This window comes from Gobio gobio, assembly GCF_949357685.1.
Source record: "Gobio gobio genome assembly, chromosome: 25".
Taxonomy (NCBI): domain Eukaryota; kingdom Metazoa; phylum Chordata; class Actinopteri; order Cypriniformes; family Gobionidae; genus Gobio; species Gobio gobio.
The window spans coordinates 3,450,642-3,471,916 of record NC_137121.1 but is presented as its reverse complement, the minus strand read 5'-3'; the positions used below and the strand labels follow the sequence as shown (position 1 = coordinate 3,471,916).

The following is a 21,275-nucleotide window of genomic DNA, read 5'->3' as shown; positions in this document are numbered from 1 at the left end:
CCATGTATTATGCTCTTACTATGCTTTTGGATACATATTATGACAGTACTGTGGTATTATTACCATGTTTTGGGACATGTAGTATGATAGTATTGTGGTATTGCCATGTTTTTTAAGCTATGTACTATGATAGTACCATAGTATTGCCATGTTTTTTTAAAGGGTTAGTTCACCCAAAAATGTAAATTCTGTCATTAATTACTCACCCTCATGTCGTTCCAAACCTGGAAGATCTACGTTTAACACAAATTAAGATTTTTTTAACAAAAATCCTAGAGCTTTCTTACTCTTAATTTAATGAACACTTTGCTATGTACCATGTTTTTGGACATGTAACATGGTATTAACATGTTTTTGGACATGTAAGTTAACATACCATGGTATTACCATGGATTGGGGCATGTATTGTGATAGTACCAACCATGTTTTTCAATATTGTATTATGATATAGTATTGTGGAATTACTGTGGTTTTTTGGCTGTGCTATCATAGTACTGTGGTATAACCATGTTTTTAAGTTATGTACTGCTATGACAGTATTGTGGTATTATCATGGTTTTGGACATGCACCATTGTATTACCATGCTTCGGGACACACATTATGATAGTACCAACATTGTATTACCATGTTTTTTTATGACATGGACCGTGATATTACCATGTGTTTGGCTATATTGTATGATAGGACCTTGGTATTACCATGTTTATTTAGCTTTGTACTATGATAATAATCTGGAATAACAATGTTTTTGGACATGTACCATGGTGTTACCATGCGTTAGGACACATATTATGAAAGTACCAACATGGTATTATCATGTTTTTGGACATGTACTATGATATTATTGTAGTATTACCATGTTTTTGGACATGTACTATGATATTATTGTAGTATTACCATGTTTTTGGACATGTACTATGATATTATTGTAGTATTACCATGTTTTTGGACATGTACTATGATATTATTGTAGTATTACTAGGGCTGTACGATTAATCGAAAAATAACCGAAACCGACATTCAGATCCTCTAACCGACGTATTTTTCCCATGTCGGTTATTTCGGTTTTCACGTGACTCCGCCCCGTCAGTCACATCAAGTGCAGTTTGCAGGCACACAGATGCAGGAGCAGTGTGTATATAGATGCCCAGAATCACTATAGTATCTGCATGTTTTACACAGTTTATACAGGTCAGTTAATTGCCGTTCTTCATATAGCCTACCGCTGACACACACGGCGCGCGCAAGCCCTGAAGCCAGATCGCTTTCACTTTCGTGCTCATAAAGTTTGTCAAGTATATACGTTTAAAGGCGTGCCAGTTTCAACATTTAAAGCGATTGTGAACTATTCAAAAACAACAATACGGAAAACGTATCCGTTCAGTGCTCAGCTTTTTTCTGTGAGACAGAGCCGAGCCGTGTGGCGTCTCTGACAGCGCGCGCCCTGAAGGCAGATCTTTCACCTGCGTCCTCACAGCTTGTCATTTGTATGTGGTTTGGGCCCTGCCAGTTTGAACATTAAAGTTTCGGCCATCAGATGTGTATTATGTTGAACTAATGCCTGATATATTGTGACAAACGAGCACTCAGACAGAAGCTCGCACATCACGCGAAGATCGCGCGCAGAAACGCAGTCTCAACGCTGTCCTGTGACTAAAGTAAAGTCACTAAAGAAGCTTAGAAACTCAACCGTTATAGTCATATATTTTAATACCTTTGAAGTACAAACCACAGCTTCATAATGAGACGGAATGAGTAATTCACACACACAATCACTCTCTCATTAATGCATTCAGATAAATGTAATGTAGGCCTATGTGCTAATTTATCTGTATCTGATGTACAACTAACAGAAATCTGCTCCATAGACAATAACTGCTGAAAGTCAACCGTTTCCTTCAAGTATTTTAAAATCACAAAGAAATGCACTTTTTCATTAGAAAAAAAAATCCACCTGTTCTATATATAAATATGTAGAACATATTTACAGTACAAACCTTATCAGTGAACTTGCTCAAAAACCTTTATGAGGGCAAAAAAAAAAAGAAAAAAAAAAATAAGCAAAATAATCGTTCATTAATCGTAATCGAGGTAAAATGTTCAATTAATCGAGGTTTTTATTTTTGGGCAAATAGTTACAGCCCTAAGTATTACCATGTTTTTGGACATGATAGTACTGTAGTATCCTTGGAAATTTGTTGGAGTGCCATGTAAATACAATGATATATTTAGTATCATATCAATGAAAATATCATAACAGTACAGTAGTTTTAGTGAGGGAAAGCACCATGTTACAGTATATTAGAGTATAGAGAATACCAAATGGTATAATCATTAGTGACTGATATGGCTTTTAATGGCAGATCTAGAGAGCAGGTGGTTGATATGTTTAATGCAATTCAATGGTAGTGTATAAAATGTAAATGTTTGCTGCAATATTTGCTCAATTTACTCAAATTTATTATGACAGAAAAGTGTCATTGGCAATGATTTGACATTGCGGTGAGAGTACAGTTCAGTATTCAGCCTATAATGTATTCACACACAATCTATTGAACACAAAACAGTGAATATTCAGGCAACAAAATTACAGTAGTCTATGCGACTCAAGCTATATAAGTCATATGAGTGCTTTTTATGAGGAACAGACCCAAATGTATCATATGACTTTAAGACATTGCATTACATTTATGCATTATGCACATGCCAAATGACATTGAATTAAAGTTATACATTTGATCCGTTAATGCATTGCTTGGGAACTCGCACAAGTCATAGTGTTATGATGCTTTTGTGTCATTTTTGAAGCTTGAAAGCTCCCTATAGCGACAGTGAGCGGCCATTTTCCTGCATCCTTGCTTTTGAAAATATATTTCCTGTATGGATTTTTGTAAATGTTATAATTGCAAACTTTGATTTAAAGCCCAAAATTTAGAAAATTGGACACTACAAGAGCTACAATCAATATGTAGATTGGAGATTTCTTTGTAGAATCATGCGTTAAACATGATTATTTTAACAAATAAGTTAATATTGTGGGTTGGTGGCTTCAGCAAACCATCAATTAACCATCTCGTTATCTGAGAAATGGGGAAAATGAATGGGAATTTAACTCTTGAAAAAAGCAACTGGTACTTTATTCCACGTTTCTCAGAAAAGTCAAGCCTGTTTTGTTTGAGTAAACGATGGTAGAATTGTCTTTGTTGGGTGAACACACACACACACACGGTCATGTTTCAGCAGTGCATTTATAAAGCAGTTTGGTAGAACAAGGGTCATTTATCAGGAAAAACAGCAGCTTGATTTGTTTTGGTGTCAGCTTGTCTTGGCGCTGCAGTAATTATTATGTCCTGTTTAGTTTGCTGAAGGGCAGAATCATCCCTCGAGTGTCTTTCCTCATTCCTGTCCTGAAACCGCACAAAATCCTGGTGGAAAAAAACGTCCTCTTCTTTAAGTGAGCCAGCGTTGACATTTGCTCCATTGAGGATCAGAGATTCAGCTGCTCACACACACACACACAAAAGCCATGAAAATTTACACTTTGCATTAATAATTCAAGGTCTGCCAGCGCTCTTGGCGTCGATGGAGTGGACGAGATGCTTTTCCGCAGATTCAAAGACTTGAGTCATTTCCACTAATGTAACATCATCAAGTTCAGTTCACTCAAATTACTGTCTCTTGACATTTGGCAGCGTCTGTTTCCATTAAGTCCAAAACAACCGTTTCTGCCAAAATATCACAAGTGCAAGGCCAAAGTCGCTCTGAAGACTGTGAGTATTCTTGATGTATAGTTGCTGATTGGTTCATATATCGTAACGGCTGTAACATTTACATCATCTAGCGAAATTGTCACCTGTAGAGCACAAATTTGAGTTTAATCATCTTTAAATGTGGGCTGGGACTAACAATTATTTTGGTATTTGAGTAATCGGTCGATTATTTTGACGATTAATCGAGTAATCGGATATTTGTTTTTGGGAAATTCGATTTATACATCACCTGAAAGCTCAATAAATTAGCTTTGTTGTAGGGATGTGATGGTGAGGAAATTTTCCCACCGGTTAATTTATGTGTGACAACACATAGGAGGCTTTTAAATCACTAATTCTATCTAACCGAAAGTAACATGCACACGACCGCTCTGAACTGAAAACGCGCCAGTGTTGCGTATTCACACACCGTCAATGACAGCTCGTCTGTAAATGCGCGCTCTGTGAGGCCATGGGTGCGTCTCAATCAGTTCCCTAGTTCAGTAGTCAGGGCACTGATCAAGCATTGATCAGTCTATGATTGAGATGCACGCCATGAATGAATAACAGTTCGTCCGTAAAGCCTCCTTTATACTCGATGCGCCCGCACGAGCGCGAGGGTGCGCGCGGCAAAAATAAATGCGTGCAGTCAGCGTAGCGGAGGATCGCACTGCGGAGCCAGGCCAAAGTAAACAATGCGCGCTCAGAGCGGCCGTGCACATTTTACTTTCAGTTTTGAATTAGCGCCAATTAGGCTGCGGGTTGCTTGAATTGTGGGTTCATTAGCCTATTATTTTTAATGAAAAACACAACAACAAAACAAGTGACAAACTCCCTTAAATAGGCGCTTTTACATTTTGCTTTGAAACCAAATCTTGCGCGATCATCTCAGTCAGCTCCTCACTCTTAAATCTGATGAATGACTCCTGCAGAGACTCACGGTCAGATCCTGCTTTAAGCAGATACGTTCAGTTTTTATTTGTATTGTCTGTTCTCTAACTGAATTAAATTATTTTATTACTATAAAAAAATCAAAAAGGCGGTGGGCGGTGCCACGGTGGGCAAGTGATGTAACCGGTGTTGAGTCTGGACACCGACTATCGTAGCAAGCCTACTTTGTTGTTATGTTTTGATAGCCGAGATACGACTATATGAAAATCTGAGGGTGCAAAAAAATCTAAATCTCCTTTAAAGTTGTCCAAATTAAGTCCTTAGCAATGCATGTTACTACTACTGATACATTTTTGATATATTTACAGTAGGAAATTTACAAAATATCTTCCTGGAACATGATCTTAAAGGGTTGGTTCACCCAAAAATGAAAATTTAGTGTGAATATTAGCGTGCTGTGAGACGCGTGGCCATGCCTATGTGTGTTGTTGCTGCGCTTTGCGACTTTCTCGTCTATGTGCGCTTCAATATTTAAATTGGCAAGGCTTAAAAATGCGCAAATGAGAAAAAAACAATGGTAGGGGAAACGCTGTCCAGGGTCACATTTAGTTACGAGAAACTCCAACAAACAGCACATGTAGAGACTGAGTTAACTCAATATATTTATTCACAGTATGATTTCACTGTAGCATTATTGCAATTGTGGATTTTCTAAAATCGAGCGCTCTAATTTAATCGAGGAATCGTGACGGCTCTACTTTAAAAGCATTTGCAGAAAATGCGACGGCCAATGTTTTTCATGGTCAAATGGTTTCTTGTTAGTTCAGTGTGGTTGTATTCTTTCAATGCAGTTATATCAAGTAGGGTCATTACGTGTCAACTCAACCAGAGGTCCAAAATTTAGATTTTGATATTTTATTTCTGTTGAAAAAATATGAAGACCCTAGTCCAGTGTTTTGTAGAGGGTCAAAATGACAATTTTCATCTGAGAGCCAAATTAGAGGGGTGTAAAAATGACTTTAGAAAGACGGCAGCATCATTATTTTATTTTTACACAGAGAGTTGTAGATCTATTAGTGAAATCTGTTGACTTTATCAATCTGTGCAGCATTATAATCAAACGGTGACCGTTCAAAAATGGGAAAAAGGCGCTTCTTGTGTGTGTTTTCCCCAAGTTTGCATGCCCGTAACTCAAGAAGTTTTGAAGATATCTTAATATCCTTTCATAGTTTGGCTTTTAACAAACATTTCTTTTGGGATCTTGATTTTAAAGGCCCTTGATGGTTCAATCCCAGAGATATGGAGATCATACCGCGGCTCCAAGAGTAAGTTGGTCAATTGTACACATTTTCAGTGGCCAAACACCAAATGTGGGTCACTTTGCGTTAGCATCGCGATTCTCTCTCCAACGATCCTGGAGAATTTTACACCGAAATCTCACACACTTCTTGAATGAAAAACGTTCAGATCATCTTAAATACTGAAAGCACTCTTTGTTTATTGCTTGTTATATGTTTCTTTGTTCCTCTTTATGATCATCTGATTGCTTTTATGTTTTTAAGCTGTATTAGTTTAAAATTCTTATCATACAAATGTTTTAAACAAGTACTTATTACATATGTAAAGATTTTCAGGTCGGTAAACGAATGAATTAATACAAAGTTTTGGGATCGGATCAGATCGTGAGGCGGCTAAAGATTCCCACCCCTTCTTTTTGCACACAGCTGATACTTTTTTTTCCTTTTAAAGATTAATATCTGATGAATAAATAATGCGAAAACTATAAATTTATCTAGTTTAACACATGGAACACGAGTGCCATAAATATTCTTTGTCCAAAGTTTGAGCCGGGGAACTAAGTTTCCAAAATTTGGTTGATTTGACATGGAATGACCATAAAATATACAAACAAACTCATAAAGCCACAAACTGGAAGTGCTAATGTTGTGAGTGGATGGATGCATTTCAGCAAAAGTGGCTTTGTTCACTCATTACTGTCAAAACACATGCGTTTGGAAAGTACCTGACTTCACGGCACGTTTTTAGGCTTTATTGGTTTGGTTTTGAATTGCGCTCGAGCACTATTCAGTTCTTTGATTTGTGTTGTGTGTTATTACTATAGTAGTTCCCCATTTCAGTGACCGAAACTCTGACTCTGGAGGTTATGTTACCTATAGTTTCCCTAGATTGCTTCTGGCTGTGTGCGGAAAAGCACCTGAAATCTGAGCTTTATTCAAGATTTGTATTTTGTCCTTGATGCTTTCTTGCGTTAATGTGCATCGTTTAGGATCTCCACCTAAAGCACAGTGACCCACATTTGGTTTTTGGCCACTGAAAATGTGTACAATTGACCAATTTACTCATTGAGCCGCGTTAGGATCTCCATATCTCTGGGATTGAACCATCAAGGGCCTTTAAAATCAAGATCCCAAAAGAAATGTTTGTTAAAAATCAAACTATGAAAGGATATTCTTCAATACTTCTTGAGTTACAGGCATGCAAGCTTAGGGAAAAAACACAAGAAGCGCTTTTTCCCCCATTTTTGAACCGTCACCGTTGGCTTGTTTTGTTTCTTTTCCTTTGTTAGTGATAGTTTGTATTATTGATATTTTAGTCTATGTGTGTACAGCACTTTGATAAACGCCTGCTGTTTTTAAAAAGTGCTTTATAAATAAACTTTGACTTTGAACCTGTCACTGGGCTCGTGGTTTGAAACTCATTTGAGATTGCATTGGGAAAATAGTTTATTAAATGTAGCTAATTATTGCACATTGGTGTCTTGTATTGCTCTTGTTACCATTAACCCGTGTACGGTCTTCGTTTGGGTCTCCACAGTCTTTTTTTTTTAGAACAAATGTAATTTTACTCTGTATATTAATGTTTTTACTTAACATCTGTGCAATTTTTGGAGTATTTATAATAATTTTTAAATTTATATAAATAAATTAGATTTTTTTTTAATGGATTTTAACACAAAATCAGTTTTTTTTAATGTAAAATTAACTTTATAAAAGACCCAAATTTCTAACTTTCATTCATGGGGATAACATGGATTATTTGACGTGGTTTAGTGTAAGATTTTTGCCCATCTTTTGGAAAATACAGTTTTAAAATAAGACTTTTACCAGTAAATGTCTGCAGAGCTCCACTATTTGCTATTTGAAAGACATCTTTTCAGTATTTTTAGTTGGATTCATATCTGAATGTTATGAAATCACAATTATAACAATTAAAATGAACCAATTTTGTCGAAGTTTAGCATTTTTTTTGTGCTAAAAAAAGCTTTTTTTCAATGATGTTGCATTACGATTACAATCAAACCTGAACAAGAGAAACGTTTGTCATTTATTTCAAACATCTGATTTTCTTATATTTCTACACATTTAATCTACACTTCAGCTACTAACTGTAACAGAACAAAAATTAACAGAAATTATATTACATATTGAGTAAAAAATACACAACATGAACATCAAAATGCAATGAACTGAACAGCAATAACAAATGTATTCCTGTGTGTGTGTGAGCATGATAATTTTGCATTGTGGATGTTTTATGCATTGTTGGAAGTGTGCCACTTCTTCATTTCTGTATGCGTGTTCTGTGTTGTTTCTGTTTTTGAGGATGAATTTTGTCCATTTTCTAAGCGGGGTGACTTTTTGAACATAAAAACAGAAATCATTTTTTTTATTTGTAGATCTAGAGTGTTGACAACCGTACAAAGTCTCGTGCCATTTGGACATGTTTTTTATTTATTTGAGCAAACGTCAGAATCTCTATGTCAGTGATTTAACCAAAGTTTTGATTGATTTTGTACTAAACCTCTTTACCGATCAACCATTGTGTGTGTTTGATGGATAACGTGCATTCGGCGGCACTGATTGACTCCTGTTCAGTTTCCAGAGGAAGGCTTTCTGGCATCAGGTGCAGTTGCGGTCTGAGTTGTCCTGATCCACAACAAAGCCTCCTGGAGATAAATGGCTTGCTGGGGATTTCTATTCCTGCGCTGAGGTGAGCTCAGGATAACGTCTGCAAAGTCACTCTCTCTCGCTCTGACATTTTGCTATCATGCTGCCATTTGGCAGGAACCCGAGTGGATTCTAGCAGAGTGAAAGATGAACGGTCTGCTCGCCGGATCCAGGAGTGTTTTGAATGACGAGTCCTTACACACACTCTAGAGCGGGACTCAGGATTTTACACCCCTCATAAAAGCCATGTAACCGCAGTGAGTTACGGCCTCGTCTTCAAATCGCCGTTGGGGGCCGGTTTTCATTTCCAGTGAACTGATTTCAAAGACATTATTCATTGACTTTTACTTGAAAAATTCAACCATAATCGATGGAAGTTTTTGAGAGTTTTCTTTGTCTGTGTTAGTGTTTTATTGTCCCACCTAAAGGTTTATAAATGAGTTTTCTTTAGCAGTGTTGAAGCCTCAATGCATCAATGGACTTTTGACACTTCTGAGTTTTTGCTAAACCTCAAATGAAGATGCTGTGGACAGGGCCTAAAATTAACACTCGCTAAACGCCAAATGCGAGCTGTCACTCGCCAGTTGGCCGGTAACATTTTTATGAATGCTAACAATGCATGAACGTGAACAAACGCAAATACTAAACTGGGCTCTTTCACGTAGTCTCGGACTTGAGCAGACAAATTCACACTAAATTATATAAAAAAATAACAGGTGTCCTAGTAAACATAGTCGGTTATGTCTTAAGTGGGCGTAAACCGTTGAGAAGGTAAACGCATGTGTATCAAGGCCCTTTCTCACTGCGAATAAAAAAGCGAATATTTAGGCCCCGTCCACATTGAGACTAGGGATGGCTCGATACCACAATTTTGTCTTCGGTACGGTACCACAATCTAATACCGAAGTACCGATATTAAATCAATACCATACAGGGTCTGAATTTTGATGCGGGTATTGTGCATAATTTTACTCACTCTCGCAAGTTTTGGGTTTATGAAGCGGGAAATTACCGCAAATGTTTATTATTAAATTAATCAACAAAGATTATCACATTAATCAGTCATTTGGAAACTTTTTTGTAAGTAATTTCAGCATTACTGCGCGTCTCCATTCTCTCAAAATGAGCAAATTGCTTCTGGCTTCAAAAGACATCATGCATGGACTATAAAAGCAGTCTGCACGCTCAGATTCAACACTTTCGCTTCCGTTGCGGGACAGCTGACGGAAATCACTGCCCACGTCTTTTTAAACCTCGCCAATTTTAACATGCAAGCGATTTTATAGCATTTCGTAATACATATGGGATGAGAGCTCTTTGAGAGAGAGCTTTCTTTGCGCTCATGCCAACAACAAACACACACACACACACACACATACACACACAGGCCTAAAGAGCTCAGGCCTAAAGAGCTCGCGCATTCCAAATTAAATTGTTTTTCCTCAGTCAAATACACACAAAATGATGTCAAAAATGTCAATCTTTAGTGAGTAACGTTAGTCACATAAACACAGTTGGTTATGTCTTTCGCGGATGTAAATAGTGCAATAGTATGCGTGCAAATATTAGGTCTAAAGTAACGTCACTGGTTGAAACGAACGCTGGAGATTTCATTATATTTAAACGATACGATCTTATGTATGTGCGTTAATCAGTGTTAAAAGAAAAATGTCTCAATTAGATCGTTAGAATTATGCACTCACCTGTCGATCTCATAATGTCTTACAAGTCAGGAATTAAGTGACCGATGCTTGGCAAGGTTTGATGGTTCTTCAGCAGTTTTATAAGCAAAGTAATTCCAAGTTTCACGTCTACTCATGTCTTTTTTTTAATGAGTTTTGTGCGTGTTGAGTGAGATTCAACTGCTGTATTCATCTTGTTCTGTTGCCACATTTGCCGGTTTCACGTCAGTTTGGGTAGCGCGCTGCCACCTAGCGGTGTACTTCGGAACAGCAGCATATACCGAAATGAGCAAAATCATGATATCGTACCGTTTGAAATAAAATATATACCGGTATTTTTCCAGTACCGGTATACCGCGCATCCCTAATTAAGACGCTAAAATTTTGTACCGTATCAGCGTTTCGTCCACACGGATCTTGTGTTTTTCCGCACGGGAAAGACTAGAAAGGGATACAGCTACAGACACTGGGTATGCGCACATCAATATTGCGTCATTTAACTACTGTATTTGCATTATTGTAAGGGTAGGCGTTAATAAAACACATCTAGTAAGTAGCACATTTATTTGTTATTTTATTGTGAGATTTTGCCTCTGACCATTGCTGTACCCCTTCTAACTCTTCTTCTCTGTTTTTAGTGTATTTCTGTGGCAGAATTACAGCGCCACATACTGGTCTGGCATGTATACTACATTGTTTTCAGTCGGTTTCAGTGCTCTCGTGTGTATGCAGATATTTCTTGAAACAGGTAACTCGACAGGTGAGCGCAAAAATTGGATGTGTAAGTAAACCGTTTTTTGCAAATTCGACAAACTACCTTATCTTTAACGGTTACTTTACCATCTACGGGGTAGAACCCAAAATGTTTCCAGACACTACTTTTAAGATGGGTTGGGGTCGTAATTGTCCGCTCAGGCTGGTCGTTCTGAGAGTTATCTTCCATTCACAACAAAACCCGCCCAATTGCTACACAAAACTAGCCCAAAACAAGCCCAATCGCATTTCAGGGGGGCTTCTCCGGCATTTGGGGGGTAAAATATGTTTTTTGCCATGGTTGCCTACTAAAATTCGCATTCCCGGGGCTAAATATCACATAATTGGGGTCGCTTCAACTTGCGGACATGAAATTCAAATTTTGCGAGAAAACCGTGGACTTGGCAACACTGGACAGGCTATTATTAGCTTGATTTGGTCATGGGCCTACGCTACAATACGTTTAGAGCACCCTCTATTAGATGAGATGGCAAACAATACAATAAAAAACAAACGGTCTAATCGTAGATTGTAAAAAAATGTGCTACATGGCACTTTAAAAACCGGATCGTTTATTTATAGTTCGATTACGGATATTTCACGTCATGTTCGAATGCATATTCGAATATCGAATAAAAAGTGACAGCCCTAGTTGGGTATTGTTTTTTTTTTTTTCGATACTGGTGCCAAACCGATACTTTTAAAACGGTACCGGTGCCTGAACCGACACTGTACTTTACTTTAAAAGAAAGTCACAAAACGAGGTGGATGACTTTAAAGAATGGCTTTTTATTGAATTTAAGTTTTGAGCAATTGAACAATTTATTAAAAGTTTAAAGTATGCTTATATAAATAAATACAAAACACAATTTACTTAACAAATTCACAGTAAAACCTAAGCAACCTGACCCAACTACAATAGGCCTAATTTAACACTAAATAACAGTTACACTGCAGTACCAATAACCGCAAAGTAGTCGGTATTCTTAGTCTGCTACAAAACAGTTTCAAGGTCCAGCTTTATTTTGCAGAAATATGACCATATTCTCTGGCTAAATATTTTAGAACGCAGCGCCTTATTGTTTCCATGGCGACACGTCGTGCTTCTCACATGACACACCACAGCCGCAATAGTACAGCTTTATCGGGTTTATTTCGTTTTTCTTTTTTCTTTTATTTCAAAATATTCACAAACTTGCTAACTATTTCACGAACGATCTGATATTCTCATTTTCAAATATGTGTGAGTGAATGTGTGTTAGTTGATCTATACTGCGCGATGGGCGCTGCCATGTTAGTTTGCGTATATAATGTGTATATGATATGAATAAAACACGTAGTCAAGTTATAACTGTCTGGAAGGATTGTTTTTGGCGCTTCCATAGACATCAGTGTGTGTTTTTTTTGCTAGTACTTATTAGTGTTTAAATGTCTGAAACCTAAAATAAACATGATGTGGTTGAAAACCTCGTAATAGTTGTGATATGTGACTAGCGCTGAGCGCGTCTTTCTCTGTATCGCGAAAGCATGTTTGAATTTAAGTGGCAATTTAAGTCGCCGAAATCTGCGTTCTAGTTCCAACCCTATATATTTTACATTTGATTTACTTTTATGAAATGTATCTACATGAAACAGTTTATTTAATTTACATGTTTGTACTGTTTTTATTTGTGCTTTTGAATTTGATTATTTGTTCTTATTCTACTGTTGACTGTTTTTACTTGTCTTTAATAATGTTTTAAATGTAGGTGAGTTATAGCTAGTAGGTTTAGCTGTGGTATCGAAATCGCAATAGGGAAGTGTGAATTTTTCACTGGTATATTGCAGTCATTACTGCCTGTTTCATGGCTGGATAAACGTACTGTATTTATTGGTCACCATTGGCAGATGTGGCAATAAGTTAGTTTTAGATATGTTTGTCCAGACAGCGTTATATATTGCTACTTTGTTGTTGGATCTCAATAATATATGTCTTTGTTGTGTTTTGCAAACATTTGGCCAGAGCTTTTCAATTTAATATTATCGGCATGTGAAAAACTAGTTTATTGTGATTTTTATTCGCTATTGAACGTTGGAATCTTCTAGACATTGGTATCCGCATTGGACAGAGCATGTTTAATGCTCATTTGGCACTTGACATGTGTTTAATTGGTTCCCTGAAACGTTTCGTCTTCAAGCAGAGCTCCTTGTCATTTGCAGATGGTGCTCATGTGTGTGTCCTTGCGTGTTTGTTGTCATTGTGCCTCCGTCATTCGCAGATATTGAGTCGCTGGCAGATGTGCTGAGGTCTTTTCCTGTGAATGTGCTAAACTGCTGTGAATGTGGAGGAGCGAGGAAGCACAAACATCAGGAGAGTGATCTGAGGCAGTGGCTTCATCTTTATTTAATCACACCCGTGTTTTCTTTCTCCGAGCAACTGATGGTGTTAATCTTTATTGACTATTTATTTATAGATGTTACATCTTGCAGAAGTGCAGCTGGAAGGATGGTAGAACAGCATTTCTACTTCCTTGTCCTTTCCGAATCATTCCCGAATGCGGGAATCAGCACATCACGTCTGCACTGCGATACGAGACTTTCCCTTATTTGGTCACTTGCCTAATCGTGCCACTGTTTATCATTTCCACATCTTTTTGAGTCTTACCAATTTAAACATTCAAATGACGATAAAACAATCGGTACTCGACATAAAGCGCTTCGCAAACTGCTGGCGAGTACCAAAACGAGTTCTGTTCTGCGGCTTATTGCACTTAAATGGTCAATTACACACAAACATTGTCAGAATTAGGGATTGGTATCGTTAAGGTTTTAACGGTATTACTACTCTTACCAATACTGCTTATCGATCCGGTACTTTAATGGTATTCTTATCGGTTCTTTTTGTTATATATTTTAGTGTTGTTAAAAATATCGATATTTCGATATGTATCGATACTGAAATATCTGAAACGATACGATACTCCTTTTCAACCAGTATCGAAGTGCCCCTTTTTCCAGCTTATTAATGGTCAAATACACTAAAAAAATGTCTTAATGCCCATCTTGGTGAGTATTAACATAAACAGTGTTTGGGATCCATGTGTGCGTCGGGTCTTAAAGGGACAGCGGTTATTTATTATTCAAACTACAAAAAGACAAACAATCACTTGCTGCTCTTGACTGATTAACTTGTGTAACTCTAATGGATTAATCTGTATTACATTTTTTACAATGACGATTATCCAATGTTTTTTTAAATTTGATTACTTTTTGTTTCTTACCTGAATACTGTTAGACCTACAGTCTAATTTATTTGTGCTATAGTTTGTAATTTGTTTATTTGTTCTTATTTTATTACTGTTTACTCGTCTTTTTAAATTCAATTTGAAATCAAGCTTCCTTGTGCTGTATGTAAGCTATTGCAACAAAATTAGTTAGCAAATATTGTGAGATAATTGTAATGGTAATTGATCAACGTTTATATATGAGGATAATATGAAGGGATCTCTTCTGAAGAAATTTTTAATTGCCTAGACTTTCAATAGACAGACAAAAAACGAAATTATATAAAAAATATCTATTTGACAGTACATTAGCGTTTGGTATCGAAAATGGTATCGAATATCAATACTTTTTTAGGTATCGTATCAAAGTTAGAAATTCCAGTATCGTGACAACACTAATATATTTTTTAATTTAAAAAACCTAAGTAAGAACATAACACTGCTTCATAATCTGAAAAGTAAAATATCTATAGCAAAAGAAACAGCAATATTTGAACAAAACAAATATAAAACCTCTATTTGTAGCGGCAAATGTCAGAAGGACTAAGCCGACGAGAGCAGCGTTTCCCGGGCTTAACGAGTGCGGAGCGCCGCTGATCGCCTGGAGCTCACAACTCTGAAAACGCCAGATCAAATGTTCAAATAGGCACTCAGATTTGAGCTGTAAACCAGTACATTATCGCCTGAAAAAGTCTTAAAGCTACGTTTTGTCACAAATTAATGGTCCTTTCACACTGGACACGATTTTGACGCGCGAATAATTCGCGGTTTTATTTTTTGATCAGCTGTTTGTGTAACAAGAGCTTCCACACTGAACGCGAATGTGTTTTGCGGCGAAAAAACGTTTTTTTTTTCCGTTTCGATGCCGATTTTTTTTTTTTAACCCTCGCAGCGATAGAAAAGGCTTAAACCAATTACATACAAGGTAACAAAGGTGACGAAATATCCAGTTGATGTCATTAGCTATTCAATCAACATTAACCTTTGCCAGGTATGGCATTTCTCACGAGATTACAGCTGTAGTTGTGTTTACAGCTGTGCAGATGCGCAGTGTTTGCCCACTATAGGCTACAGATTATGATATTATAATCAATATGTTGATTTTTTTCTAACCTAATTGTGTCCGCGACTATATAAAGCGAATGTGTTTCCATCAGTACGACTGTGGCACTTGAATGTTTACATTGTGACTCAACTGGAAACACAGCAGCTCTGGATCGATTGGTTCCTGAAGTGTGTGTGTGTATGTGTGTGTGTGTGTCTTGTCAGATGCGCTGCTACTGTCTCTGGAGGAGCTCCTCAAATTTGCGCTCGTCTCCACTGGATGATGAAGTGTCCGTGAATGTTTTGGAACGTTTAAGCTCTGAAACGTTGCAAACTCGCGAAACGTCGCAAACTCGCGTCGCTGCTGATGTGACTGGTTTTGATGCAAACTATTCGCACACGAAATATTCGCTTTTTCCGCTTCGCTTTTTCATTACGCGTCCGGTGTGAAAGGGCCTTAACAGTAGTATTTTTACAAAAAAAGACGTCAAGTGTAAACACAGCCCATGTCAGCCATTTCTCAACGAGACGAGCCGCTGGCAGAAGCCCCGCCCATGAGGAGAATTCACGTCTGTTGTGAAGTGAATGTCACGCGCGAATGAAGCGAATAAACTCAAAATGTTCAAGTGTCCAACTACGCACAAATAGCGCAAATTATTCACGTCAGGTGTGAACGCACCATAAAGTATAATGTGCAAGTCAGTCCGTTTTGCAGAGCGCACACACACACACACACACACACACACACACACACACACACACACACACACACACACACACACACACACACACACACACACACACACACACACACACACACACACACGCCACTTTGAAGTTAGAAAGTGCGTCTCTTCTGTGGATTATTGTACATTTAATAGCTCGTTTTATCACCAAACACGTCCTGCATTTCAGCAACAATTTACAACAATCACTGATTCTGACGGTAAGTTTAGGTTTATGGAGAAACGGAAGTTGCGCTCGACGTAACTCTGCTAGTTCATAATAGTTTTACCTCATATCTTTTTGTAATCCTTGGAAGTAATTCTCGAAAATAAAATTATATTAATATCACCGCTGTAAAGCGTAACCAGACTAAACCTTTGTTTAGTTCGTTTGGCCATCGTCACTCATTAAACTGGGAATGTCATGTTGTGCTCGCCGTAGATCTCTCGGTACCCATCCCTAGTCAAAATGCATATCTTGGCGAGTATCTTCGCAAACACAGTCTTAAGTGAACATAGTTGAGAACGAAAACGTGTAGCAGTATATTGGATCTGTGCATTCGCTCTTAAAGTCCCACTGAATTGCCTTGAAATGCACAGAATTATTCAATGTGATGTAATTTCCACTGAAACAGGAAAAGAGGGCGGGGCATTTGAGCAACCCCTCCCCCTTTTTTAAGTTTAGTTTATCACAACTCAGTTTCCTCCTAATCTCCTCCATATTGCTTGAAAATATCATTCTGTGCAGAATTAAAACAGGTCCGATACGCTTTCTGGTCTCCGACTCGATCACATGATCAGCTCAAATGACAATATTTAGTCGGTTGACATTTTGTTTTCTGGGTGGAGTAACGTCTGGCACAGTCACAGCATGTGCTTATTATTAAAGCAAACAAATGGCATTAATAGTCATTCATTTTATTTGGGATATGTTATGATACATTTGACATTAGGTCATGGATATTTGCCTCAAAAGCCATGGAAATGTATTGGTAAAACCCTGATAATCACTAGACTAACACATCTCACGATCATGTGATGCTGCCGCCCGTGAACCAATCAAGATGTGAAATGAACACCTGCCGGAATATTTAGACAAGCCTGACGGATGATTAAAGATGTCAAAACATGTCAAGGACTGCGTTTTTCTGGTCCTTTTCATCCTCATTCATCCTGTTCGGCTGCAGAAAAAGAGACTAGCGTAAACCTAAAGTCCTTCATAATAATGAAAGAGAACCATTGTGGAGAACCAAAAAGAGAGATTATAGGATGCCGGTTCATATTAATTTAGTAGGAGGTAATTATTTGAAGATGTACTGCAGATCAGAAACGCTTTAGTGTTCTTGGCATGAAGATAAACCTGCTTTTATGTCCAGTGATCTAGGACTGGAGTCGCTGGTGGAGCCCGCAGGCTGTCATTGAACCGGTGGAGCAGAGTTTAAATGCTAACTCGAGCTGTCACGCTAGCAGTCATCACAACTAAATAGTTTATTTTCCTTCCCGCACTGATGTTGAGATAGGTCTTATCTGGACGGGATCAGGACCTTAAAGAAGCACATGCTCAACTCAACAAGTAGGGCTTCATGATATGGAAGAATGTGACTGAGTTTAATGGAGGCACATAAAAGTTAATGACCAGTTCAGTGGCACTTTTTTGGCACTCAGAGAGATGTGTTGTGTGCAATTGCTCTGATAGACTCGTTTCAACATTATTTATTCTTCATACATTCCCCTTTTAAATGCAATAAGTGTCAGCAAAGTGAACCACATTAGGTTTTTGACCATTGAAAATGGGTCAAATACAACAAATTGAACATGGATCTGCATTTAGATCACCATATCTCTGGAAAATACATATTTATTGCAATTGTGTTGATAGAATAAAAAAGAGATGCATTTGTAGTTTCAACATTATTTGTTGTTCAGATACTTAAATGCTATTGGTTTTTGACCATTTAAAACATGGAGCCGTATTACGATCGCCATATCTCTGGGATTGAACCATATATAGGGCCTTGAGATACATTTCTAGTTTCAACATTAGTTTTTGCTCAGATATTCCTCTTTAACTGTGTTCATTTCGTTGATGAATAACTTTCGTCATAATTTCGTCAACCTTTTTTCACTGACGAAAACGAGACGATAACTAAATAAAAACTAGTGTTGGATGACAAAAACTGTGATGAAAACTGTCATTTTCGTCAACAAATAAAAACGAGGGCTCAATCAATCAATAACACACATTTATGCCAGGCAATTGTTTATGAACTAATGCTGATGAATAATGACAATTTTTACTTTACGATGTTTATATAGTAATGTGTTTTAGACGGTTGTAACAATGCATATTTTATCTCCTGAACTTGAATGAGCTCCTGCAACTGCAATAGAGGTGCAAACATTTAAAAATAAGAGTCAATGTGTGTTTCGAGCTTGTTTATAATTAAAAGTCACGCATTATATATTCGTTTTTACTTGCACAGTAAACTGTATTTAATTTAATCCCCATTTAATTCATAGTCAGGAGGAAAGAGCAGTATTTGACACATATTCAATAAAGTATCAGGGTTATAATAGTTCACTAAAACCATTAAAAAAATCTTCATTACTGAAATTAAATAAATAAACTTATTTGAAGCTTTAGCTTAACCTGATATGGCCTACTAACTAAAACAGAAATACAAAATTTTAAAAACTATATAGATGTTTTAAAAAAGTGAATTGAGCTCGTTCGTGTATTTTTAATGTCAAAAACAAAATGATGTCAAAATGTCAGTTCAAGTGACCGTCGGTTATGTAACGCTTAAATGCTTAATGTATTACAATTGAACTAAACTCATTAGATTTAGTCGACTAAAACTAGACTAAAACTAAAAACAATTCAGGTGACTAAAATATGACTAAAACTAAATGGGATTTAAGTCAAAAGACTTTGACTAAAACAAAATCAAAATTTGCTGTTGAAATTAACACTGCTCTTTAAAAGAAAAAAGCATTGTGTGCAAGTGTCCCACATTTGGTTTTTCGTCACTGAAAATGTGTACAATTGACCAATTTACTCATGGAGCCGTGTTAGGATCTCCATATCTCTGGGATTGAACCATCAAGGGCCTTTAAAATCAAGATCCCAAAAGAAATGTTTGTTAAAAAACAAACTTTGAAAGGATATTAAGATATCTTCAAAACTTCTTGAGTTACGGGCATGCAAACTTGGGGAAAAAAACACAAAAAGTGCCTTTTTCCCATTTTTGAACGGTCACAGTTTGATTATAATGCTGCAACGATTGATAAAGTCAACAGATTTCACTAATAGATCTAGAAATCTCGGTGTGAAAATAAAATAATGATTCTGCCGTCTTTCTACAGTCATTTTTACACCCCTCTAATTTTGACCCCCAGTCAATATACATCCGTGATATTTAATATTTTGGCGTTCATCGCTAATTATGTTCGTCTTTCTTCAGACAATTCGAGCATTTCGAGCTGGGGAAGTTTCCAAGACTTAATATTTATGGCGGTGTTAATTTCTTCATTGTCAAATGTTAAGCTATCAAATGTTTATTCTGACGGCACACAGTGCCGCGCTTTCTCTGAAACACGCAGCGCATGCGTTTTCATTGATTTAATTTGCAGCCTTCGCGTTTTGATAATCGTGTTATTTCGATTAATCGTGCGGACATGACATGTTTGCACTTCACTCCGGTTGATGTCTTTTTGTTTTTCTTAACAGAAACTTAATCTGTTACGTCTTTGCTAGAGGGATTTCTCTGAAAACTTACAGTTAAAGTTTTCTGACTTCTCCTGTCCTCAAGGAATTGTTCTAATTAGAGTGTAAATAAACCGGTTGTGTTCTTCGGAGCGAACGTTTTCTGAACTCCCTCTGCGACTTGAAGACTTTCCACAACAATCAAGCACAGATACCATCTGTAGCTTTTAGGAAACTCAAGCAGCATGTAAATGAGATGGGAGCGGGCCGCGCGAAGGACCCAGGTGAAGGACCCACTCAAGACTCTCATTTGGCTTTCAGCGGAGAGTAATTTGGGTGAAGTGGAGAGAGACTGCTGGAGGAAATTAGATTGAGAGGGTTTTTGCTGCCGCATCTACTGACCGCCAACTGAACCCGATGACTGACAGGAAAGTGACAGCGAGGGAGAGGAAGTGGAAAAGAAAGGTGAAGCGAGGGATGGATGGATGGAACAGATTTCGTATCACTTTAGCTGCCTCTCAGGACTTTCCACCTGGACTAGACTAAACAGTTTAAAGTGGACTTCATCGGCAGTGCATGAATTGCGCACAGCTGCTGGTGAATTTCGATGACATGTTAGTTCTGGTATAGATCATGGTATCTTGTAAGTGATTTAACATTGCACACAATGCATTTAATGGTTTAATGTTAGCAAATTTGTCCATTTTGTCCCAACCTATTCGTCCTCCATCTTGGACATTTGTTGCAATGCGTTCTGTGATTGACTACATAGTACACTCTCAGAAATAAAGGTACAAAACTGTCACTGGGGTGGTACCTTTTCAAAAGGTACACTTTTGTTCATTTTAGGTACTTATCAGTGATGCGCGGGTCAATGTATAAACAACCCGCACCCGCCCGACGTTTTCAACTAACCCGCCCGCAACTCGGACCGCAAAAAAAAAGAAGAAAATATTGTACCCGACCCGCTTCCTGACCCGCATTTTTTAAAAGTAGTAAATGCTCATCGTAGCTCATTGGGCCATTGAGAAAATGTTTCAGGCCCTGACGTGGTGTGCTCAGAGGTGCAGCAGCGAGAGCAGGAAGTTCTTGAGGCGGCCCATCATTTTCCATTTCAGCTCCAGATGCATATTATTGATGAACGCGATGTTTATGTTTCGACCCGGCTTGAAGAATTCATCAGCCCACATTTGGAAAACATTTGGAAAAGTGTGAAAGCCCTTAGGAGCGCAAACTGTTATTTTTCTGAATGCTGTATGATATAGCCTAGTGTTATGTAATACAGGCTTGATTTATTCATTTCGTTTAATTTTCTTAACAATTAAGATGCTGCATGTGTTTATCCAGTCTAATCGAAGTGTGCGTCTCTCCCCCGACTTTCCCAACAAAAATCCCGCCCCCTCTCAGAAAATACATAAAACTGACTTTAAATGCGTTTAAAAGTAGCCTATTAAAATGGTACAATGGCATTGCTCAGTTCAACGTTTTGGGAA

At 37.6% G+C, this 21,275-nt stretch overlaps 1 protein-coding gene across 2 annotated transcripts in view; it reads left to right on the top strand.

The window, feature by feature from the left end:
• Positions 1 to 21,275, top strand: part of znf609a (zinc finger protein 609a) — a 188,607-nt gene that overhangs the window by 1,392 nt on the left and 165,940 nt on the right. The window contains exon 2 of one of the 2 annotated variants that reach the window (XM_079810169.1): positions 8,538 to 8,652. The exons of the other annotated variant lie outside the window; for it this stretch is intronic. The gene's annotated coding sequence lies outside the window, so the exon portion shown is untranslated. The remainder of the gene's footprint in view (positions 1 to 8,537; positions 8,653 to 21,275) is intronic. 2 annotated transcript variants of the gene reach the window in all.